This window comes from Ambystoma mexicanum, chromosome 2p (genome assembly GCF_040938575.1).
Source record: "Ambystoma mexicanum isolate Mex_15411 chromosome 2p, UKY_AmexF1_1, whole genome shotgun sequence".
NCBI classification, from domain to species: Eukaryota; Metazoa; Chordata; class Amphibia; order Caudata; family Ambystomatidae; genus Ambystoma; species Ambystoma mexicanum.
In genome coordinates this window covers 1,410,458,177-1,410,483,849 of record NC_090923.1, presented here as the reverse complement: position 1 = coordinate 1,410,483,849, position 25,673 = coordinate 1,410,458,177, and the positions used below count along the sequence as shown (strand labels likewise).

General features: G+C 48.3%; 1 protein-coding gene across 8 annotated transcripts in view; it reads left to right on the top strand.

Annotated features, from left to right (window-relative positions):
• LOC138567561 (uncharacterized) overlaps nt 1-25,673 on the top strand; it is a 2,466,350-nt gene that overhangs the window by 1,667,428 nt on the left and 773,249 nt on the right. The gene's annotated exons all lie outside the window — the stretch shown is intronic.

Below are 25,673 nucleotides of genomic sequence, written 5' to 3'. Positions count from 1 at the left end.
TTGCACCACTACTACCACAATCGCACACTTTTTCCTCAATACTTTGCTCCTCTCCAGCTGTTTGTTCTGTTTTCTGTTTGTTCTATTCACACTATTTTCCTCTTCAATGTTTTCATTTTCCTTTCCACAACAGACCCTAGTGTGGTTTAACCCAGGCAGGAGAACAATATGCCACTGTCTAGACAAGCCTCAGTGCCGTAAAACCACTAAAAATGATAGGCGGTGTTATATGCTTTTTAACAAAACATAACATAAAATACACTGCATGAACACTGCTCACATTCTGAGCGTCTGATAGTGGTGAAGACAATGGCTGAGTCTTAGTTCTTTGCCAGAGTATCAAGCAAACGCTGTATAAAGCCCGATAAATAGATAGACCGATACACCCAGCATTCTGCAGTATTTTTACCATTAGTGGCCAACCAAAGTGGTGCTTTTCACAGAGAAATAAATGGCCTTGGCAGTCCTGCACCCAAGTTGCCTCCACACTACTTTCAAATTAGAACCAAATGCATGCTAAATTCTGAAAGGAACTCAGATGGGACCACATAGATCTGACCAATATGAATGAGATTAAATGTGCCACAAAAGGGCTCCAAAATGACTGGCAAGGACTAGAAGGTTCAAGATATAGACGCAAAGTCGTGGCTCTTCCAGCTGCCAGACCATCAGGTTACAGTCAGGACAAACTCACCCCTGGAAGGCTGGGGAGCACACATGGGTACTTACCATGCCAGAGGCCTCTCGTCAAAGGAAGAAAACGAGCTGCACATCAACATCCTGGAGTTGCGAGTAGTATTATAGGCTCTAAAATCCTTTCGTCTTCAGCTTCAGGGCCCGGTGGTTCTGGTGTTTACTGACAACGAGACCACCATGTTTTACATTCGCAAGCAAGGCGGTGTTAGAAAAGTTTCTCTTTTTGGCAACTTTTCCTCAATATTCTATGGACCCCCAAATGTTTTGCTTTTGTTTTACACCTTGTCCTGACCTTTTTCAGAGAAGTTAAGCCTTCAGCTTCACTTCACCAGCCTTTTGCTAATTTGTTTTGGGGAAACTGACTAGTGCTTTAGACTGTCAGTACTGGGATACTGTTTCCCTTTTGTCTTTTGACAAGTTATCTGTTTGGGTAACTTTCATATTGCACAAAGCATCTTTCAATGCAGTGCAGTGGGTATACTTGTATATCACCCTAGACCACACCAAAGGGATTTTTGTTTACTTTTACATGTGTGTAAAGACAAGCTGGTGGCAGCAGTTACATTTTTACAATTTTTGTTACATTTTTAGTTAGCTCATTCGTGTTTACTGCGTTTAGCTACAAATTGTGGCTAGTGGCCAAAGATGACTGTGCCACGAGATTTTTCGCTTGTTCTTGACCAATGTGTTCTTTGGGCTTCTTCCTGCCTTCTCAGGCCAGGAATTCCCTTTTATGAGCATGGATGTGCATGGGAAAGCAGTGGATTCCGCGGGATAGTGCATTCCACGAGTGTATTGGCTCAGGAAGGGGGCTGAAACTTTCTGGTCCCAATCCACAAACTGGTGCCTGTGTGTCTAGTGTGCATGCATGAGTCAGCCCCACAGCTGTCCCTGATTGGACCACTACTGATTTGCATGAGTGGTGAAGATCCTATCTATTGGAGGGCTGGGTTTGATCTCTCACCTACATTTAGGATAAGAAGAGGAGTCCTACAGCCATTCCAGCAGATCAGAAAAGCCAAGTGTCCATAGTAGCTGTGCAGATGACGGAAGACCCAAGGATGAATCCGGAAGAAGCCTGGCGACTGTTCTTGCTGCTGTCCCTGTGAAGCCTTGCTGGACTACCTGATCTCAGAAGACCCTTGCTGGTGCATCAACCCTTTGGACTGGTGGGAACCAACAGTCTTGACGCCGCCTTACGATCCTGCAGCCTGGAGCCTTCGGAAGTGTCCCTGGACCACCTGGCGGACTGACCAGCTCCGTGTAGAACTAGTTGGAGACCTAGCACATCGCCATTTTGTCTGAAACTTCAGTGGTCTCCAGCTAGTTCTACAAGTTCTCTTCCTACAAAGTTTCAGCGTCCTATCATCAACTGGTCCTGTTCTGGAAGGCTTCCTTTGTATGCGACTGGTGAGACACCTGCTGTTGCCTATGTGCAATGACCGTCACTGGAACTGGCCATCCCCCGTCTGGTAGAGGTCCTGAAGAGCCATACATCAGCGCCTGCTGCATTTATTCGCTGGTAAGGGTTGCACTCAGCTACTTGACCCGGCACGAAAATTCCTTGCAACTGCAGCTTTTGGGCATTTTCTACTGGATCCAACAGCGGGAAAAACCTACTTCCAGCGGCCCCCGTTTATTTAATGTGCCCAAGTCCTTTGGGAAAATTGGACTAAGGGCAGTGAGTAGTCGCAGTACTTACCAGTGTCCCAAGTTTGTGAAGAACTTTGATTTATATTCCATTCCAATATTTTTAAACGCTTGTTGAAAAAGCTGCTCTAGAAGCTAGAAGAAGTATTCTTACTTAACTGTAAATCCCTTTGAAAGACTTCTGGAACAATCGTCGCACCCACTGGAGCATTTCCTTCCTTTGTCCCATCCTCTAAAGGTACTTTGTGAACTTTTGGGCACAAGTCTCCATTCAATTTAGGGATGGACTCATGAAGTTAGGTCTTCTATTCCTGTGGCCTGGTTATGCAATTGCCAAACTACTTACCTTTCATTTCAGGTGTATTGGTAAATTGTATGCATTGTTTTAGCCAACTGTACCTGTATATTTGTTTTATATTTAAAGTGTTGTGTGACAATATTTCTTCCTTGATTCATTTTTATAGTGTGTTTTTTAACTAGAGCTTTTTTGTACTTACCTCTCTGAGTTTAATCATTGTGTATTTCACTCTGTGGAATCATTGTGGGCCCCTTACTCCACTCACCTTTCCTGAGAGTTAGCCTCGACCACTGTTGCACGCTTACCTTGATTGGGTTTGGCTAACCTCCCAGGGTCCCCTGTTCACCATATCAGGACAGATTTTAGAAATCCATCTTAACAGATGGCACCTATTCCCGCAATCCGTAGCAGCCCAGGCCCTTAGGAAATGGACCCTAGCCCACGAGATGCCTTGTGTACACAATACAGTGGCGGACTCCCTCAGCAGGGAAATGTGATCCTGCCGCGAGTTGGGAGCTTTTGCAAAGCCATGTTCACTGCATCTTCCGCATGTTGGGAGCTCCAGACATAGACGTCTTTGCTACCGAGACCAACAGTAAATGCAAGGCATTTGCCAGCAGGTTCCATTACGCGTTAAGCCTGAGGGACACATATATGCTCTTTTTGGACGGGATGGTTCTTGTGCGTTCTCCCAGTTTCTTCTCATCTCGTGAGTCCTCAGTGTTTTCAGACAGCATCAGTGCAGACTGATCCTTGGTGGCCCCGGCCTGGCCGCTACAATTTTGGTTCTCAGAAATCCTCAGTCTCTCCTCGGCACCTCCCATCAAGTTTCCGCCACTCTTCAACCTTCTGTTCATGGACAGCAGGCGGTGGTGCATCACGACTTGGCCTCCCTCAACCTAATGGCCTGGCACCTGCATTCCTAGAATTTGGACAGATTCCTATCCCCCAGACTGTCGGCATATTCTCGCCAAAGCCAGAGAATCCTCCACAATTTCCTGCTACAAGTGCAAGTGGAAGCGCTTCACAGTTTTGTGTGCTGTCCAGGGTATTAACCCTTTCTGCTTACAAGCACAAGACTTGTCTTTTCATCCATCTCAGGATCAGAGTAGATTGGTAAATTCCTCAATTAGGTAGATCTTGCTGTTATATCGAGATTTGGTTATTCCCCAGCAAAACATTTTCTATGGGCTCACAGACTCCTTAAAGAATTCCTCAAGGGGCTATCTGCTCCTTCCCTCCAATTCAAGCATTGGCTCTTCCCTGGAAATATGGTTCTCTCCAAGCTTGTGTCCTCCTTTGCGCCCATACACAGGTCCAGTCTGAGGATGTTGTCCTGGAAGACTGCCTTTTATGTTGCCATCACCTCTGCATGGAGAGTGGAGGCAATCCAAGCTTTTTTGTGCAAGCCTTCCTACCGGTTTTCTTCATAAATCCAAAGTGGATTTTTGCACAAATTCTACTTTCATGCCCAAGCTTCCGTCTGCGTTTCATCTTAGCAAACCAGTGTTTTTTGCCTTTCTTTATGGATCCCCTTCATCTCTGGTTGAACGATTCTTGCGTTTCTTGGATGTTGTGCAAGCCCTGAAGTTCTACGTTTCTCGCACCAAGCAATTCCGTAAATCCTCTCAGCTATTTGTGACATTTGGTTCTTAGGCCATGGGTAAAGAACTTTCTAAGTCCTCCATTTCCAAATGGTTGTCCACATGCATCTCGTACTGTCATCAGCTGGCCAACAGGCCCCTTCTAGGCAGGCCTAGAGCTCACGTTACAAGGTCTGTTGCTACTACTACAGAATTTCTCTCCTGTGTTAGAGATCTGCAGGGCTGGCGTTTTGAGATTGGTGCATATCATTACAACGTTATACTGTGTCAACAGAGATTCTACTTAAGAGCCCAAGGTTGGCCAGGCACTGCTGTGCAATCTGTTTTGGTGAGGTATGAGTTTTCTCCAGGTAAGCCTTACCTCTGCCCTTTGTTTCTTGTAAGTACTGCTTTGTAAGCTATTCACACATTGTGTGAATCTATGAAAGATCCAATGGTGGAAAAGGAATAAAACACTTACCTATAACTCCTGTTCTCCAGCATTGGTATATTTCATAGATTCACAAGCGATTTTGTCACCTTCACGTGCGCTTGCCAAATCTGAAGATGGCCTCTAGAGCTAAGGAGGGACTGGTTTATTGGCTATAGGGCAATATGACCCAAAATCACTCTAAAAGAGCATTAAAGCAACAGTTTTAAAATGTACATGTAAATTTCTTTTAATGTTACCGAGGATTCCCAGCCTAACGACAGGGACTATTCAAACATCATGTGAATCTCTGAATGTGATACCACTGCTGGAGTGCAGGAGTTACAGGTTAGTAACGTATTCCTTACACTCCTAGAAAAATAGATACAGGAATACTTTACAGTTATACATCGTAAACAGGCATTGTGTACAGCCAGGAGTAGAATGTAAGACTTTAACATGCATATGAAATCAGTGGTACTTGTACATTTCTAGTCTTTGGGCTAAAACGCATTGAACCTAAAAGGGACCCACAACATTTTTCAGCGTGAAGTATGTACCTCCAAAGCCACCTTAGGAGAGTTTCAGGTAAGTTCAAAACCTCTCCACCCCCTTAGGAATTAATGTTATAGTCAGTAGAGAACCATAGGTATAGTGAAAAAGCAGGTAAATTCCAGTTCTACTCCATAGGTGGAAGATGATAGCTACCAACCCCAGGGCACACCCGAAGAGAGGCTCTCCATTGCCAAGTTTGAGACCCATCAGCCCCAGGTAGAAAAGAAGCACAGCAGGGTTTGGCCAATGGAAGTTCTGTGGCAAAACATGGTAGAAGGCACGGACCAGTGGGATCCTCGGGTTATGTGTCTGGAATAACCCAGGGCCCAGAGGTAAGTACTTAAAAATGTGGTTACTGAAAATTCGGATCAGGTGGGCCATGTGAGAATAAAGTTTTCTTTTGCAGGGGGCCTTATAGGACCTGATAACTCAGGGACTTGAACTCTAATACCAATAACGACCCAAAAGAACAGTCAGCTTTCCTTGGGGTGTGACCCACCAGCCAGTAATGAAAACAATGGCAAAGATGACTCCAGGAGCACGGACCTGACCAGGCAGGTTCTGTCAGTTCAATGTACAAAAAGGCACAGACAACCAGCAGAAAACAGTCCTACTATAAATACAACTGTGTAGGCAACCCAGAGTAGCCTAAACAAAAAGGCAGGACATTGTTTGTGTCCCAATACATTTCTAGACTACTTCATATACTAAGGTGGACAACCAAGGTGGGACAATGGCCCCGATACGGTCTCAGCATGGAAATCCCACTCCAGACGAAAAGGGCAGCCCAGGGGAGGAAAAGGGCTGCCATGAAGGACGTCTACCAGCCAATAATCTGAACCACAGCTAATGTTATGTGACACTAGCCCAGCCAGTGTGGCCAAACTTGGGTCTCGAAATTGCAGCATCAGCCTCTTGGTGAAAATGCACCAAGCTGTTAATTCTGCATTCTTCCAGGAAAAATCCAGCAGCACTCGGGCAGGATCAGGGTCTCCCCTAGAAAAAACATACTCATGGTGTGGCCTAATGCAGCCCTCCAGGCACACACCAGAGTATCTAAACAAATGTTATTTTGGCCAACCAATCTGTTTCACCCCCAAAACAGCCAAACATTCAGGTCCTCCCACACAGGATCTGTAATGGGTATGGCTAATTACTGCTGTAAACGACTCCAAATCACAAGAGGGTGCGGAGCTAGGCTCAGAGTAGACCCATGTGTGCACAGTGGACATTTTAGGTGGTCTTACTGTTTTTCCATCTAATGGTTCACACATTAAATGGCTGATAGCAGGACTTCAAAAAAGACATTGGTACTCAATGGCTTCTGATAATGTATTTTGTGCTGCTGCTGTGGTAAACTGGCTTGCATGCAAAGTTAAGCTCTAATTTGCAGCTGCCACCAGCCTATTTCCCAAAAACAGTTTAGGTTGATATAACCACCCTACGGCAAGAATGGATTGCTTAAAAAGCCCCCATGTTGTAAGATGCATGTGGGCTACCATAAGACCATATACCCAAAAAGGGTTGCAGTCAGCTGGCTCCTTAGACGCCCTTCAAGAGGCCAAGTCTTTCCTCCCAACCTGTCAGTGTAGGAATGATCCCTACACTAAAGGGTTAAGTGAAAATGCTCTCCCAGCAGTGAGGGAGAGTTAACAGGTCATCAATACTGTTATAGCATACATCAACCCTTTTCTGCCCTTCTCCTTACCTCCAAGAGGTGGGCCATACCTGTGTTTGTGATGTGAATTGAGGGAATCCTCATTCCCCCCCCCCCCCCCCCTGAATGGTGGAAGGGATGCAGAGTCGAGGCCCGAAGCAGGGACTGAAGACTGGGGCAGGAATAATCCAAGAAATAGCTCAATAGTTCAAATCGCAATCCAAGCAGAAGTCCATGAGTCCTGCCGAGGTCACTGTCGTGGCAAATCCAAGAGTATAAGGTCCAAGCCAAGCAAATTATATAAGATGAAATTGAGCAAGGACATATTAACCCCACATAGAACAAAAAGGCACTAGAACCTGTTAGTCAGTCCATACAATGAAGAGAAAAATCCGACAGCTACTTTAATTCAGATTCGAGACATACATAAGTAGCCAGGATTAACTTCAATTAATCGAAGTTGGCATGGGACACCCAAAAGTAAAAAGAACATGTAAACAAAGTATATAGGTAGCAAAAACCAAACCTCAATCATTCAGTTTACAATTATGCAATTACTTTTCATATTTATCATTGCCAAGAGTGAAATAGTAGCATGATAAAGTAATTGCAGTGTGAATAGTACAAGTATTAGAAATATGAAAAATAATGAGTCAACACAACTGTGTTTCGGCCTTAGGGCTATCTTGAGTAGCAGAAAATGGGTCAGCCTTCATCAGGATGGAGATAAGTATATGTGAGAGATCCTATGCATTCTGTCAAGAGAACTAGACCGAACATAGTGTCACATGTTTGTGGGGTTGAAAAAACTCAAATTGTGTAAATTCTAGTGGCTATTAATGCATTATTTATAAAATGTGTCTCCTGCAGGAGACTGATTCTGATATGTGCGGTGCTTACTGCGGTAAGATGCACACAGGCACGCGATCTGAGAGGGCACGTCTTCAGATGTAGAGAGGGTGGGAGAAAGCTCCTGTGAGAATTCCAGTCTTTGAAAAATGACCAGACATGGACATAAGGGGCTATACTGATTGCCAAAACTCAAGATATGCAACGGGTAAGGAGTTAAATGTCTTACCAATCTTATCACGATATGATGTCGACTTATTTTGCAATCAATCGTGAAGTGGTACAAACTGCTCATGAACATTAGCTTGGAGATCTTGTATAGCTAGTAGAGGTGCGTCCAATTTGAATGGGTCTATGGAGATAAAACACCCATATAGCACCATGAGCACATGCATATGGTTGATAAATTGACAAATGGTTGTTGAATAATGGTGTTAAGGATTGATTCTTACCATGTCAGATGCCCGTGAATTCAGACAAGACCAACGAACCCTCGTGTGTATCAATTTCACAATTCACCAAGGAGCTTCAAAAAAAGAAGAAACGGGCGGGTCATTAGACAAATGCATCTAAACTCCCCAGTGAAGTTATAAATCAAGTTGGCTTGTACGCTCACCAAGTGCTACCAGATTGCACCCTAATGTGTTTAAACCTGGCGCTCCTCTACAATGGTGCTGGAGGGGAATCAAATGCTATCTGCCGTAAATCTGGGTACAGCTCGCTCAATATCGTATGTTTAGATAAACGCAGTAACAATAGCAACATGATTGCTTCACAAAGTATTAAAAGCCATCGTCTTGTTTCCTACGTTTTGCAATAGACATATCGCACAGTGTGCATCGATAACGTGCACAAAATGTAACGAAACAGCAGTGCGATAAAAATCATGGAATGGAGCCGAAGTCTCCTACCTGGTGCGGCTCAGCCGAATGGCGGGGACTGAAAAGAACATCTCTCATCTGCAGTACGCGAAAGCTGGAGCCGTTGCTAAGGCAATGTGTTATATTTATAACAGTGGCCATTTTGGTATTTTAGTTTCGTTTTGTGGCTAGACTTGACTGTGCATAAACAGAGTGATAACCATGAATGATTCTGGGCATACTAGCGCTACGGCGCCCAATTTAGAACTTTACTGTTGTCGAACCATGAATCGTGGATGTTATCTGTGCACACTAGGCGATATGTCTATTGCAGAACGTAGGAAACAAGACGATGGCTTTTAATACTTTGTGAAGCAATCATGTTGCTATTGTTACTGCGTTTATCTAAACATACGATATTGAGCGAGCTGTACCCAGATTTACGGCAGATAGCATTTGATTCCCCTCCAGCACCATTGTAGAGGAGTGCCAGGTTTACACACGTTAGGGTGCAATCTGGTAGCACTTGGTGAACGTACAAGCGAACTTGATTTATAACTTAAGGGGGAGTTTAGATGTATTTGTGTAATCACCCGCCCGTTTCTTCTTTTTTTGAAGCTCCTTGGTGAATTGTGAAATTGATGCACACAAGGGTTTGTTGGTCCTGCCTGAATTCACGGGCATCTGACATCGTAAGAATCAATCCTTAACGCCAATATTTAACAACCGTTTGGCAATTTAGCAACCATATGCATGTGCTCATGGTGCTATCTGGGTGTTTTATCTCCATAGACCCATTCAAATTGGACGCACCTCTACTAGCTATACAGGATCTCCAAGCTAATCTTTATGAACAGTTTGGACCATTTCACGATTGATTGCAAAATAAGTCTACATCATATCGTGATAAAATTGGTAAGACATTTATGTCACGGATTTCCCCCTTTCTCACCCGAGTTCGATCCTTGCAGGAATTCTTGGAAGGAGCCTTCTTGCGTACGGATCGGGTTTTGTACAAGCCCGCGCGAGCCTCTTCTGGTTCCAGCGTGCGTTCAGCGTCCAGGGGTACTTGGAGTCTCCGGGAAGTCCAGGAAACGAGGGAGGTGTACTCGGAGGCGTTACACGAGATCTGGGAATCAAGGCAGAGTAAGGAGGGAGGAAGGGAAGAGGGGGAAATCGAGGGTCCGGGAACCAGGAAACAAGAGATTAGTTACAGCGAACTACGGATCACACGTCTAGCCACTGCAAGCAGTAGCGTTGAGACGCGCGGGGCCGCGGGGGCCTGGTCTCTTTGTAGAATCAGCTACGTCTGACGTGGAGGCTGGTGGAGAGCGTACCACGTTAGACGGCCATGTTGGAAGTACCAAGGAGTGCAAGCCCCGTTGTGACAGAGACCAGGAAGTCCAAAAGGGACGTGTTCTATGGATCATGACCATTTACTCCTTACCCGTTGCATATTCTGAGTTTTGGTAATCAGTATTGCCCCTCATGTCCATGTTGGGTCATTTTTCACAGAATGGAATTCTCACCGGAGCTTTCTCCCACCCTATCTGCATCTGAAGACGTGCCCTCTCAGATGGGCGTGCCTGTGTGCACCTCACCACGGTAAGCACTGCACATATCAGAATCAGTCTCCTCCGGGAGACGCATTTTATAAATAATGCATTAATAGCCATTAGAATTTACACAATTTGAGTTTTTTCAACCCCACAAACATGTGACACTATGTTCTGTTTAGTTCTCTTGACAGAATGTGCAGGATGTCTCGCGTATACTTGTCCCCGTCCTGATGAAGGTCGACCCATTTTCTGCTACTCAAGATAGCCCTAAGGCCGAAACACAGTTGTGTTTACTCATTATTTTTCATAGTTCTAATACTTGTACTATTCACACTGCAATTACTTTATCATGCTACTATGTCACTCTTGGCAATGATAAATATGAAATGTAATTGCCTAATTGTAAACTGAATGACTGATGTTTGGTTTGTTCTACCTGTATACTTTGTTTACATGTTCTTTTTACTTTTGAGTGTTCCATGCCAACCGTGATTAATTGAAGTTAATACTGGCTACTTATGTCTCGAATCTGAATTAAAGTAGCTGTCGGATTTTTCTCTTCATTGTATGGACTGACTAACAGGTTCTAGTGCCTTTTTGTTCTATGTGGGGTTAATATGTCCTTGCTCAATTTCGTCTTATATAATTGTTCCTTCCTGGGTAGAGTAAGGCATCAACCAGGCGCCCTTTTTTTTAATAAAACAAGCCAAGCAAATCCAAAGGAGTCAAACATAAACATATGAAGATGCCAGTAATCAGAAGACATGCAGAATAAACCAAAGCCAAGCACAAAGTCAGAAGCACTCCAAGAGGAAGCGCGTTGGGAACTAGAGGATCACAATCCAAAGAAAGTCGTCGGTGTGTTTTATTTATTTAAATTCTTATAATGCTCCACTTGCCTATAGGCCTCAGGGCAGACGAACAAGGGACGTTACCAGGACAAAACGATTACAAGGTCAGTGCAAGGCAGAAGAAAGGACTGCACAGAGTTGCTCTTCAACCTGGTTTAAGGTTGAATAGGTGAGTCTTGACCAGTTTTTTTAATTCGGAAAGTGAGCCTATAGATCTCATTGCTAGGGTTGGTTCCAGCCTATTGGTGCCTGAACATCAAAGCTGGTACCGCCAAATCTGACCAGTTTAATCCTGGGTTGGACCATTTTGAAATTATCCTGTGACTGCAAAGTGCGGGCCGACTGGTTCTCATTGAGGCAGTCGGTAAGGTATTTGGGGGCTGTGACCGTCCAACATTTGTAGGATAGTGTCAAGATCTTATGAGTGATCATCTGCTTTATTGGCAGCCAGTGTAAGGCCCTTCTGGCATTCGTGATGTGGTCACGTCTGGATAGGCCATAAATTGCATGGACTACACCATTTCGAGTGAATTGAAGAGATTGAATGTTAGTTTGCACTGTACCGCCCAACAAACTGTTACATTATTCTAGCATGGAGTTCACCAAAGCGGATGCCAGTAAAGATCTACTGCTGGTTGAGATGTAAGGGTATATATAATTGAGGAGCTTGGTAACGTAGCTGCAGGTGGAGCGAATGTGCAATGATGAAGCTCTCATAATCTGGATTGAGTTTCTTTAGATATGGTCCTGAGACCATGATAAGTTCGATTTCATCCCTGTTAAGGGCCAGGGCGCATGTTATATACTAGGGAGTTGTCAGCCATCCAGATTTGAATTGCATCATAGACTGCATTAATGGCCTGGGAGTTCTGTGTGTAACCACCTGTGAGCTCGAGGGCGACCTGGGTGTCGTCAGCATAGTTGGTATATTGTACACCCAGGTGGTCCAGGAGACTGAGCAAGAGCCTGATATAGATTTTAAACAGTGTTTGGGCAATACAGGAACCCTGTGGGGCTCCACAAGTCATGGCCATTGGAATTGAGTTAATGCTATCTGATGCTACTCTGGCAGTGTGGGGCCCCAAGAAGGAGGTGATCCATTGAGCCGCCATGCTGGAACATGAGAGATCCAGCAGCATCAGCAAGGCATGGTGTCCTCTATCCACAATACTGGTAAGGTTGGATTCGAGGGGATTGGGTCCTCCGACGTATTCCATATCTATGACAGGTAATCACCACAGCTGTGCTGCTTCGGAAACTTTTTTCTGCGTCCTGGTTCGATGACGTCGATGCGCCGTCGTCGAGGACCTCCTCCGACGTCATCCGATGTGATAAGTAGGACGCACGACGCCTGTAGCCTCAGTTCCGTTTTTTCCACGAACGTGTTGCTTCGTGAATCTCGGTTACGCCTCGACTCTTTGGAGTTCTGTTCTTCTCGGTTCTTTGAACCTGTTTGTTTTTTGTGAGAAAATCCTTCATAAGAAGATGTCTTCTACTTCGTCTTCGACCCCGCGTCCGGGCTTCAAAAAGTGCGGGGAGTGTGGGTCCAAGATGTCGGTGACGGACTCGCATGACGCCTGCCTTTGGTGCCTCGGGGAGGCCCACGACACGGATGACTGTATCGACTGCCAGTCGCTCACGTCCAAAGCCTTACGGGAACGTAAGAAGAAGTTGTCGGTAGGTCGGGTGTAGTTCTTTGCTTCGCCAAGATCTAGGTTACTCATTTTCAGGAGCGGCGTGATCCAATCTTCCTTCAATAAGAGTGGTACCTTACATTTGCTGAACGAGAGCTCGACTAATCTGGTGATCCAGGGGACCAGTACATTAAGGGAACCTTTAAGAATGTTAGCCGGGCAGCTATCTACCAAGCAGGATGTTGGTTTCATGTAAAGAGTTACCTTATGAATTTCGGCTTCAGTACTCTGCTTAAAGTCCAACTTGGGTGACTCGTTGATGTACTGGGGTTGTTATAACTAGGTGGCAGAGATTGATCCTCTCTGAAGCCCATGAGACGTCCTTGTTGGTCCTGAATGGTCCGTTGATGCCCTGCAATTTTAGACAAAAATGTGTCATGAACTGCCTGGCACTAGGCTATATCTCAGCTGTACCGATGATTGGTAGTAGACTTTCCCTCAAATTCTTTGAGGATTTTGAAGAGTTTGCTTGAACTTGATCGGGCGTTATATATCCTTGTATTGAAATTGGTTGACTTTGCTTCCATGATGGCTGCTTTAAACTCTTTTACTGACTGCTTATAGAGACTGAGGGATTGGGGGCACGGGTTGTTGCACCATTCTCTTTCTAGGGATCTTTTAGTATGTCTGAGTTTAATAATGGTATTGTTGTACGAGGTGTTGTTACTATTTTCAGGTTTAATCCTTTTAACTCTTTCGGGGGCTAGGGTCACTATAGAAGAGCTGATCGTGTCTGTCAGATGAGTCTCTAATTCAGTGGAATCGGTAAAGGTGTCTCTGGGACGTAGGCTATCTGCCAATAAGGTGAACAGCTTTGTGTCAGGAATTGGCCTAGGCCTACACGGGTTCAACCGGTTACGCCCGTGGTTGTGGGGTCACCATCCAAACCTGTACACGCACCTCTGGTAACGCAATCTCGTATGTCCATGTCACAGAAACAACAGCCGCAGCAGAAACATACACTGTTTCTGACTCGCTGTCGTTTGCCATGTCGACGTGTTTAACCCTTCCTGGCCCGTCACCATACCAGAAGGAGGCACGCATCCTGCTCACGTGATACGCAGACACAGGATCAGAGGAAAATAAAGACCTCTTCCGCGAGTGTTCGGCGCTTCTAATTGAAGTTGGTTACGACCCCTATGTTTACGCTTGATTCCTGGTTTTGGTGTGTTGTGGACCTACGCTGCGTATTTACCGGGCCTGTTTTTGCCCGAACGCTTTGCTTGGTTACCGTCAGACTGCTGCTGACCTTGCCTGCCTAAAGGGTTTGCTCTTGCCTTATGTTTGATTCTGCGCCGCCCGCCCGCCCATTGCCAACCCAGCCTGTTTTATGGATTTCTCTGCTTCTTCAATTGGAACCCATGTCTTCTGGATCTGCCTGTTGAGCGCTGCAAACTCCCTCTGCTTACTGCTGATTCTTCCGTTTTGTATTCTGCTTGTATAATTGTCCTGTACTTTCATACATCACCTGGTTGGATCTCCTCTCGGGTGTATTCCCTGAAACCTAGTAGCACACAGACTAGAGACGCTTGCTGATTGTGCTGGTTTCATCCAGGTGTACTTGTGCCGTCGGGGTAGTTCCTTGTACCTTAGTGGATCCCGGGATTCCTGTTTTGACATCAGAGCATTCCTAAGTCTTGTTGTTCTAAGCCCAGCTACGCTATTTAGTGTGTATAAAGAGTGGGGTTTGTTGTTTCAGGAACTATCCATCCCAGTAAAAGATACCGGGACCAGTATCACCTGATCCATTGCACTACCCATTATCAGTCCGGTATTTGCCACATCCACTGTGAGGTGGGTTCTATCATTAGTTTGTGGTCTTTGGGGTAGACCTCTGAGAACCAGGCTGTATACTAATCGCTTGTTTGTTTCCTCAGCAGGTGTGTCGTGGGTCTGTGTCCCATCTTCCAACTACTAGATCCCTCTGTCTATAGCTACTAGTCATGTCCGGTTCCTTTGGTCACAGCTCCCTCCATACTGAAAGCCAGTACTGGCGGTGAGTCATAACACTTTGCCGGTGTAAAATTTATAAAGTTTCAGTTTTTTTTTAATAGTTTCTTGGTAGAGAGTCCATTCTGACAGGTGGTACTGGAGTGTTAGGGAGAATTCTCTGAAAAGGCTAATTTCTCAAACCTAGTGAGTCCCCCAGCAGCTTTGCTGGATTTTTGGGGTTTAATTTTTTCTCCTGCTAAGAGTGTGACTCTTTTCTCCCACTCTTAGGCATGATTTGAGAATGTCCTTTGATTTTGTAATGTGTTTTATGGGCTATGGGGTCTTTTACTCCATAGGGCTTCATGTGTTGTTGGTAAGTTTGTTCCACAGCACCCTCAGTGCAGTAACACAGTGGTGCCATAGTGACCCCCACACATAGACTCCATACCCTGGGACTGACTACTGTCTCCCAGAGCATGTAAAGTCACCATTGACTTTACTAGTCTTAAATTGTGAACAGAACCAGAAGAAACCATCATATTGTGGAAGTACTGGTAGGGGTAATTCGATTGCCCCTGGGTCTGTTTTCCAAGGGGGCACTGTCCCGTCCCCCCTTGTCGAGTTTCTGGCTGGTGGCAGTGGTTACCGCACGAAATATTCCACCGGAATATTTCCTATGGGATTTTCCCATTCATTTTAAATGCACCACTTTTTTTGGTGCAATGTTAAAGATACCGCCGGGTTAGTTATTTAATATTTATTCCCCGGTTGGGTCTTTTTGCCAGGACTCTGTTTTAAAATGGCATTTGTGTTCGCCTCTGTAACTCCAACCCAAGTCGAGCCCTTTGTTCCACTTTTGGCGGGCTTCTGCACAGAAGCCTCCAAAAGTGGTGCCACTCTGTCTGGGTCTACAGGATGTGTGGGAGGGGGGGGAATAGGCACCCTGGACTGAGTTGCTTTGGCAACTCAAGTCGTACTCTTGTGTGATTGACCCAGTGGTGAGCCGCCCGGCTCACCACTTAGCAAGTTTGATTGACAGCTAGGCTGATGAATGGGAGTTTTGCTGCATAAAAGCAGGGCTTTGGGGACTGGAACTTCAGAAGTCGCCACAGGACCTAAAGAATCCGAAGAGGGGAGAAGCTGAGCCATCTACAACGACGACGCCACCGGTGGAGCCCTGCTGTACGAAGCTCACCACTTTCCCGACGACAGAGAAGATCTTCTTTCAGGAGAGTCTTCTTCCCTTTGAGCTGGTGGGGTGTTAGGCAGAAACCTCTGCAGTTCCCTTTGGGAACACTACAAAAGATTTAGGACTACAGGTGTTAGCAGTAAACCCACTTGGTAGCAGTCTGTACCACCCAGATTTACCTGGTAGCTGTGGCTGAGCAGACAGACTTCCCTCAAGAAGAGTTAGGCAGTATGCAAAGTATACACAGTAGGCACTCAGATATAATAGCACAAGCAAACACTGACCAGAGCTTTGGTATCAAAGTATATAATTATTTATTTAAAAACACACTGTTTGAAACACTCCAGCACTCTTATTGTAAAACGCTCTAAACACAGTTACTATTATAATATATACAACCCTTATTCCTTATCAGACAAGTCTTAGTTAACACCACTTATTTCCAGACAGAGGTGAGCGCTTAACTATAGATGGCACTCCAATAAGTTCATGAAAAAGGGAGGGAAAAAGGCAGAATATGTGAAGATACACCACTCTAAGATTTAGGAACACTTATAGCAAGGCAGAAGAGCAAAAGTCACTTGTGAGCCAAAGTTCATAGGCTGGGCCCACTCTTAGAGCAGAGCACAAATGCACCCAAGATCACACAGTTACACTAGGCTTTGAAAGTCTTGCAGAGAGTTCGAAAAGAGTTTGGTGAGGCTCAGAAAACTTTAGCCAGGGTGTCCCAGGCTAACCCAGGTTCGAAAGCTGGGGGCTAAATCTACCCCGTACAGTCGGTGGCAAGGGAAGCCATGCGGAACACGGTACCTTAAGTGGGAAGGATCCTCCAGCGGTGGCCGTTGTTCCTGGCAGCGGGTGCAAGTCTCGGCGTCGTCCAGAGGAAGAGAAGATCTCGACTTGGAGGAAAGATGAAGGTCGTTGCACTGCCAGGGAAGAAACCAGCTGCAGAGTTCTCCGGTTAAAGGTATTTCCCTTTATTTTGCAGTCGTGGTAAAACGTGGTATTCTGGTTGCCGGGGTGCTTGGCACAGGCAAGGCGGCCACGAGATGCGTCGGGAAGGCGAAAAGACGGTGAAACTGGTTATCCCCACCAGTCAAAGGAAAAAGACTCTCTGGCGGGAGATCTCCTCTGTCGTTGGGAAAAGTGGTGAGACGGTTCAGCAGGGCTCCACCGGTGGTGTCGTCGTAGCAGGTCGGCTCAACTTCTCCCTCGTCAGATTCTTAGGTCCTGTGGCGACTTCTAATGTTCCAGTCCCCAAAGCCCTGCTTTTATGCAGAAAACCCCCATTCACTCAACCTAGCTGTCACTCAAACATGCTAAGTGGTGAGCCGGCCGGCTCACCACTTGGGCCAATCAGGACAGAGTGCGACTTGAGTTGCCTAGGCAATCAGTCCAGGGTGCCTAAATCCCCCTCCACCCCTCCTAAGTACCCCAGACAGAGTGGCACCACTTTGGAGGGCTTCTGTGGAGAAGCCTGCCAAAAAAGTGGAACAAAGGGCTCGACTTGGGTTGGAGTCACAGAAGAGAACATAAACCCCATTTTAGAACAGAGTTTTGGCAAAAAAAATACCAACCGGAGAATTAATAATAAATAAATAAACCGGCGGTATGTTCGAGGCTATCGTAATTAAATAAATAAAGATAGTAGCCTCGAACAATGGGAAAATCCCATAGAGAAATATTTGCGGTTGAATATAAAAAGTAGTATCCACTGCCACCAGCCAAAACTCGATCAGGGGGGACGGAGACGTGCCCCCTCGACTAACAGACCCCGGGGCAATCGAATTGCCCCAGCCAGTACGTCCACAATAAGATGGTTTGTACTGGTTCTGTTCAGAATTCAAGACTAGTAAAGTCAATGGTGACTTTACATGCCCTGGGAGACAGTAGTCAGTCCCAGGGTATGGAGTCTATACTGGGGGGTCACTATGACACCCATTTGTTACTGCACTAAGAGTGCTGTGTAACACACATCACAAAAACACATGAAGCCCTATGGAGTAAAAGACCCCATAGCCCATTAAACATATCTAGAGTCAAAGGAACACACTCAAATCATGTCCAAGAGTGAGGGTAAAAGAGTCTCACTCTTGGCAGGAGAAAAAAATAAACCCCAAAAAATCCAGCAAAGCTGCTGGAGGACTCACTAGGTTAGGAAATTCAGCCTAAACAGAGAATTCTCCCTAACAGTGGGACCAACCAGTTCGCCTTTTTCACCTTCCTGGATCGTCTCGTGGTCGAATCGCCCGTGCCAAGCACCCCGGCGGCCGGATAGCCACGCTTCACCGCTACCACGAATAAAAGGGTAGTACCTTTTAACCGGGAAACTCTGCGGCTTTTTTCTTCCCTGGCAGTGCAACGACCTCCAGCTTTCCTCCACGTCGAGATCTTCTCTTCCCCTGGACGAACCACCGACTTGCACCCGCTGCCAGGAACAACTGCCCCAGCTGGAGCTTTCTCACCATTTCAGGTACTGTGTCCCGCCTGGTCTCCCTTGCAACAGACGGTTCAAGGTGTCCCGTAAATCCTTGACTCTCTATCCTGTGGTGACCTCGGACCTGTTAACTTTACCTTTCTAACTTGATCCAACCTCTTTCTGACTTTCCTGCAAAGACTTTTAGCGCATTTCCACTGTATGATCTTGGGCACATTCCGCCTTGCTCTCTCCAAGAGTGGGCCTGGCCTATGAACATTTTACTCTACAGTAAACCCTGCCTTTCTTGACTTGCTGTGGTTCTTCAAAAGTGTTGGTATTGTGTGTTTTTCCTATTTCTGCCTTTTCTCTCCCTTTTTAAATAATTATTGGAGTGCCATCTATGGTTACGCGCTCACCTCTGTTTTGCTAAATAAGTGGTGTATTAACCTAGACTTGTCATATAATTAGGGAGGTGTATATATTTCTAGTGACTGTGTTTGAACTTGCTTGACATAATAGTGCCAGTGTATTTTTACAAGTGTGTTTTTAAATAAATAATTATATACTTTTATACCAAAGCTCTGGTCAGCGTCTGCTTGTACTACTGTATTTTTAGCCCTATTGTGTATACTCTGTATACTGCCTAACTCTTCTTGAGGGAAGTCTGGCTGCTCAGCCACAGCTACCAGGTAAATCTGGGTGGTGCAGACTGCTACCAATTGGGTTTACTGCTAACACCTTTAGTCCTAAGCCTTTTGCAGTTGTCCCTAAGGGAACTGCACAGGTTTCTGCCTAACAACTACTACTAGATCCCTCTGTCTGATTCATATGCACAGCAGAAAGCTACAATAGTAGGAAGAACTTGTCAGCTACTAGTCGTATCCGGTTCCTTTGGTCAGAGCTCCCTCCATACTGAAAGCCAGTACTGGCGGTGAGTCATAACACTTTGCCGGTGTCAAATTTGTAAAGTTTCAGCTTTTTTTTATAGTTTCTTGTTAGAGAGTCCATTCTGACAGGTGGTACTGGAGCTTGAACTGCGGAGTTCACCATATAATGGTCGGAACAAGGGCAAGGTAGCGCCACAATGTCTGAGATATGCAGGCAATGTGCCAGAACCCAGTCCAATGTGTGTCCTCCCTTGTGCGTGGGTCCTTGAACCCATTGTCAGTATCCACTGGCCTTTAGTGCAGCAAGTAGGGAGGTGGCTTGTTTGTCGTGCCAATCTTTGGACCATAGGTTAATGTCGCCTTGCAAGATCATAAGAGTCTTGGCTTTGGTGACGTTGTTAAGGAATTCGAGGAGTTGCTCCTCGAGCTGTGGCATGACCCTAGGTGGTCTGTATATAACCAATACATTTACAGTCATGTTAGCATTTAGTTTGAGCTTGATTAAAAAGGCTTTCACAGTGGGGCGTGGCTTGGAGCCATGGCGGACGGAGTGGCTCTTTGAGACCTCCCGACCGAGGCCACGCAGCCACCAACAATTCCCCAGTGAGAGCCTAACCAGCCGTACGAAAAGCTTAGCAACTCAATGCAGTAGGGGTGAGGCACGACATGCCTGATTTCTGACCCCCGTTGTTGAGCGGATCCTGAGATCTTCAGGAGCCCGCGGTGAGGTGGGAAACGGCTCTGACCCCCTACTCCAAAATGGCCGTCGGCCCCCTGTAGGACCTGCACCAATCGGCATACAAACCCTCTCCCAAGACCGGGGGGTCCCCCAGAGGCCTCTGAAGCAGACGACCAGCTCCAGGCGAGCCACAGCGGCAAGCGCCCTGCAGCCAACGCAAAGAGCTGCGGCCGCCCAGCAGCCGGCTCACCCAGAACCAGACGCCTCTGATCAAACTCTCCCCGCCGAGGCCCGGGCAGCTGCCCTGCACAAGAAGCCCACAGACCTCCCCTGGCTGACCCAGACCATGCCCGACTGAGGCCTCGGCTGTCGCCCCCTCCCCCTTCCTGCATACGGTCGCAGTGCAGCGTTTCGAGGCAGCCCGCCTCCTTGGCCACCCCCTCCTCTTCGAGGGGGCCGATACTGCTGCACCGGTGCCCCGAGAAGACATTAAGACAGAGGCTGCCCAGCAGAACAAGCCTCCCTGCCTGCCTGCTCCTCCTCGGGGGGGGGGGGGGGGGCCTGCCACGGCAGGGCCACGAGTGCCATCAAAGCAGAGCCCGCCTCCCCCCACCACAGTAACAAGTGGGCGGGAGGCGCAACTGGAGATCAGCCCGAGGCACAGGCAGCCCCGCCAGACCCAGCACCCAGCACCCGGCACTTCCCGGGCCCCCTGCCACCAGTAAAACAGCAGGCGGGAGTGCGCGCCTGGGTTCCCGCAGGCCTGCCAGGCATCCCCGGTTCTCAGCATCCATCTGCCTCCACACTCTGGCCCCGATCACCATCCCCCTGACCTCCCCCCCCCCCCCCCCGGAGCCTGCTCCCACCAGCGCTGCAGCACTTGGGACCTTTGGTGCGATACGGAGCCCCCTCCCTCCCACGGGACTGAAAGCCTGGAGGCAAGGCGTACACCCACAGCGGCAGGCAAGCAACCCAGCCCCCTCGTGCCCCCACAGCAGCCAGAGCCCGAACCCACAACTTGGACACAAGGTAAGGCGGCACTTGCCGCACGAGAGCGTGCACACCACAGAACCCTCGCTAGCTGCACCCCATTCCGGAGGGGGCTTAAGGGGACCACGTACAGGCAACATAAACTCTGCGGGGCCCACGCATCCACCCTAGAGTACACCGCACCCGAGCTCATCAGGGGACAGACTTCCTTGCCACCTGCAGAAAACTGGGTGATCTGTTGGGCTGGGAATTCCCCGGGAGAGACTCCATGCAAGGCGCTCCTCCCCATCCTGAAGTGAAGCGTTCTGCCTGCCAGGAGTATAGCCTTGTTCCCCCAGCTTCCACAGCCTGTGAATCCTGCTAACCCGCATTGCCTGACCGCCAGGAGCAAAAAAAGGGAGCCAGCAGCCCAAATCAAGCCCTGAATACAAACTCCCCCAGGGAGTCCTACCTGCCCCTGCAAGGCCTGTGCCAAAACGCCCTACATCCGACACCTCAGAGAGCAGGGGGAGGAAAATATTCCGAAACGCAAACACGGGCCCTCCCTAGGGTTCCACTGACTCAGAGCCACCATCACATAATCCGGAGCAATTGGAGCAAAATGTCCAGAAACCCCAAGCCATCAAAACAAACTGACATTGCGACCTTGCTATCTACAACAATGACGGAGAAATCCAAAAAGGGAGAGCGCAACAAGGGCGCGACAGCAGGCGCCCCTCTCCCCCCCAGAAGCAGCCCCAGAGCCAACAATGCAAACAGTCACGAAAGCAGATCTTCAAGACCTCCTCACAGCAATCACTAAGGAATACCAAAAGGGGACGGACGAAGTGAAAAGAAAAATCTCATCCCTAGACAAAAGAGTAGGCGAGATTGAGGCAGGAACGGAAGAAATTGAAACCACCATCTACGAGCAAAACTTTGAAATTGGGGCAGACACGGACAGGATCACAGCTCTGGAGGCTAGATGGTAACGCCTTCAAAGCCAAACAGGAGGACGCAGAAAATAGATTGAGGCGCAACATCCGCCTAAGAGGGATCCCCACCTCGGTCGCCGATGACGACCTGGGCCACTATGTGAAAGACCTATTCCGCTTCATCATAACCCTCCCGGACGAGGCCCTCCTAGAACTTGACTGGGTGCATCGAACCCGGGCAAGGCAAAATTCCTCCTCTCCCCCAGACGTCCTGGCCCGCGTGCACTTCTTCCGAGTCAAGGCGGAAATAATGCGGGAGGCCCGAAGTTCGGCCCGTATCCACTTCAGAGATGCAGCAATATCCCTCTACCAGGATCTGGCGACAACGACGCTAGCAAAACGGAAAGCCCCAAAGCCAATGGCAGAAAGGCTCAGCGAAAAGAAGATAACATACCGGTGGGGCTTCCCCATGGCCCTGACCCTACCTGGGAGGGAAGAGCACGACAGATCTCCTGCTCTAGAGAAGCAGAAATCTTCATGAACATCGAAGCCGGGGAGGAGGAATCAGGCGGAGCAGAACCCGACCCGGAGACTCTAGGCGCGAACCCTTGAACTCATGGTCCCGAGTCGCGAGCCGCTGCCGGGTACGTGGGCTGGCCCCCAAGAACAAGAACCAAAAGTCAAACAACCGATGAGATGAGCTACAGAACAACCCACGGACCTGCAGCGCCTCAACCCCTACTCATCCGAGCTCGGTGGGAGGCCCTGCAGCCTGGGCCCCCGCTGGGACCACGACATCAGGCACGAAGGTTCCCCCGACCTAACCAACATAGGGGTTCTCCCCCACAAGAAAAACCCTAGAGATCTAACGAAACAAGAACCCCACCCCAAAAGATCTCGAACCCTACATAAGGGGGAAAACCTCTCGTTACACTGGAAACACTAGAGGCGCGATCGCCTCCAACCTAGTTGGCTGCTTTGGCCCGGCCTTAGGCCCCGTTGGTCGAAGGCTGGACCGTAAGACCAAGTTTTTGTTCAAGGTGGGAGAATGGAGTCGCGGAGAAGGGCGTGTGCAGGAAGGAGGAGCAGGTCGGACCAGAGGGGAGATGTGCCCCTGCCCCCCCCCCCACACCTCCTCAGTAGGCTAGCCTGAAAAAAGAAAAGTTAAGGCGGTGAGGACTCCCAACCCCCACACCCCCCTCACCCATCTGTCAGCTGGGTGGCTGGCGTGCCCCGGAGGGCCGGTCCGCCTGGGGGGGAGGGGTTTCCTCTAGTGTGGTCAGCGGCAGAAGCAGAGGCCTGCGCCACACCATCGAGGATACCACTTGAGGACCGCAGGAAGCCTGCGGAATCAAACGAGAACAGAGCCAGGTTGGGAGGAACGTAAAGGCCCCCCCACTGCACCATAAGGAAGGCGCGTGGCCCTGAAAGCATTTTGGTGGCAGGTTGTGCCTTTTGAGGGGTACCCAGAGACCTTGGTGCCTTTGCCTGGCATCACATAGGGGGGCCCCCCGGGAGAAATACAACCTCCAATAAACTGGCACCAGCCTACACTGATACAAGGCGCAATAAAGAGGAGGAGGGGGAAAGTCAGGAGCCCCAGAAGGACAAAGAGGGGTGCCATTGAGAAGGTCCAGGGGCGTCTGGAGCAAAGAGGCCCCCCACGCACACAGGGGCCCCTCACACACAGCAAGGTGTCCTTCAAGAGGTAAAGAAGATAATCCATAATCCAATGGGAGAACCCCATTGACTGGCCATAGGGGAGGTCCCAAACCACCTACATAGTGCGAAGCAACCCACAAGAAGTGCCCACAACATCCACCCAGCCAGAGCCCGACAAGAAGTGCCCACAACATCCACCCAGCCAGAGCCCGAAATGGGCAGGCCGGGGAACACCCTCCCCCCCCCCCCCCCAATATGGCGAAATAGAGGAAGACCAAGGGGGAGAAGAGTGAGGCCCAGAAAGAGCGCACGAGTAGAGGACAAAAATCAGAAGCAAGCCTGGTTAAGAAGTGGGGAGCCTTGAGAGCCCAAACCATATAGGGAGCATCAGCAGAGGTGAGGGCCCCCAGGTTCACTCCTGGGGCGTGTGCCCGCCCCGGGGAGGACCCACCGCACGGCTCCAACCCACCGAGAGAATCATCCACACAGTGTTGTAAGAGAAGAGGACACCTTGAGGGGAGAGGGTCGGACTGGAGTTCAACCCCCGCACGCCCTGTAGGGTGTCATGATGCCTACTCCCGGGCATCTGGACCAAGCCCATCGGCCCCGGAAGCAGGCATCCAGACATTCATTAAAACCTCAGCAGCCCCGGATAGTGGCTATCTGGGTTCAGTCCTGGCGCCTAAGGCGCCAGGCTCATAGTCATAACTTACCTCAGGCAGACCATGTTGCAAATTAATCCAAGCCAACGTGAAGCCTGGAGGGGACTATTTTTTACTCGGGTGTGGTTTTAGGGACTTCTTACCTGGGACTACTTTTGAGGCTATTTAAATCACGCCCGACCAGCAACACACGCTTGGCGTTATTCTGCATTCTGCAGCGTAACGCTCACCGTGCCTGCAAGCCTGCATCCAGTCTTCTGCCACGCCCGCCTCGAATCCAGTGCTCCTAGAAAAAGGGGAAAGAAGGAGAAAAGGTTAGATCACGGACATTATTTTAATTCCTTAACTAATTCTGGATCTAGCACGACTCCAAGCCTGAAAGGACATTACTTCAGCACGCGTTGCATCGCCAGCTGCAGCGCCACGCCATACTCACCAGTCCACAGCATCTTTCGACTCGGCCCTGCCTCCATCATTTTCTTCGGCGAACTCCAATACCTGGGGGAAAAACAAAAGGAATAACAAGGTGAGCCTAGAGAGCCGACAAATACAATCACTTTTACCACCAGGCTTACCAGATTTACCACCGGAAGCATTACCCTTCAATACTCCACATCTTCTTATGCCGCATCTATAAAGGGAGAGAAAACAACATGTTAAACTCGCACAACTTTTACCAGACAGTGTTGGGTAATACAGACTCTTACCTGAACGCCATTAGCAGCCTTCAAACAATATTTTTAGCTGCAATTCAACAAGGGGATGCAAGAGTGAACATCGGACATATTGAACTCTTTGAACTTTATAAACCCCGGAGTCAATATTCCTCCGGTACTCTTTCAGTACCCCAAACCAGTGAAGTAACTGGTATCTACGCGCCCCTGCAAGCCACGCAGGATGGAGAGCTCATCATTTAAAAACATAAGGTGAGGATACTAATTGGGAATATCGGAGGTGACTAGCGGGGAGAACGAGAACAGTGGGGAGGGACCATCACTAAAATCCACGGGGCTAAATCCCTTTCTCCACTTGCAGGAGAATACTTCTACGGGGCAAGCAGACAAGATTAGGCGGGCCAGTCCAGACTGTGTTCTCTGCACTACGCTTCACGTGGTGGAGACCGCAGCTTTCCGGGTCCGATCGACGCCCCTGTGGGAACCAGGTGAGTAACAGAACGCGAAGCCTATCTACAAATTCCCACCCGGGTGTAATGGAAACCTCAGAAACCGACCAACTAGCCCAATTGTTAGGGGAACTTAGGGCAGAAGTGCACTCCACGCGCCAAGAAACTAATGCCCTCAGGAGAGAACTGATTATGTCAAAGGAGCGCACTGATGATCTTGCTAGACAACTGCTGCAAAACCAAGCTGGGCAAACGCCACTACCTGGACTCTGGGGGGGGCAGGGGGATCCAACTCCTGTTTCATCAAGCAATCCTGTGCAAGTGGTTCTACGAGGGAGCATTCCTTTAGCTCCACCCGAACGTTTTGCTGGGGATCCGAAAAGGTTTGCCGTGTTTATGAACCAATGCCGCTTGCACTTTCTATGCAGACCTGGAGCTTTCCCAAACGACCAAGCTAAAGTAGCCTTTGTACTGTCATACCTTAGTGGTAGCGCAGCGGATTGGTCAATTCCACTAGTCAACCAGAATGACCTC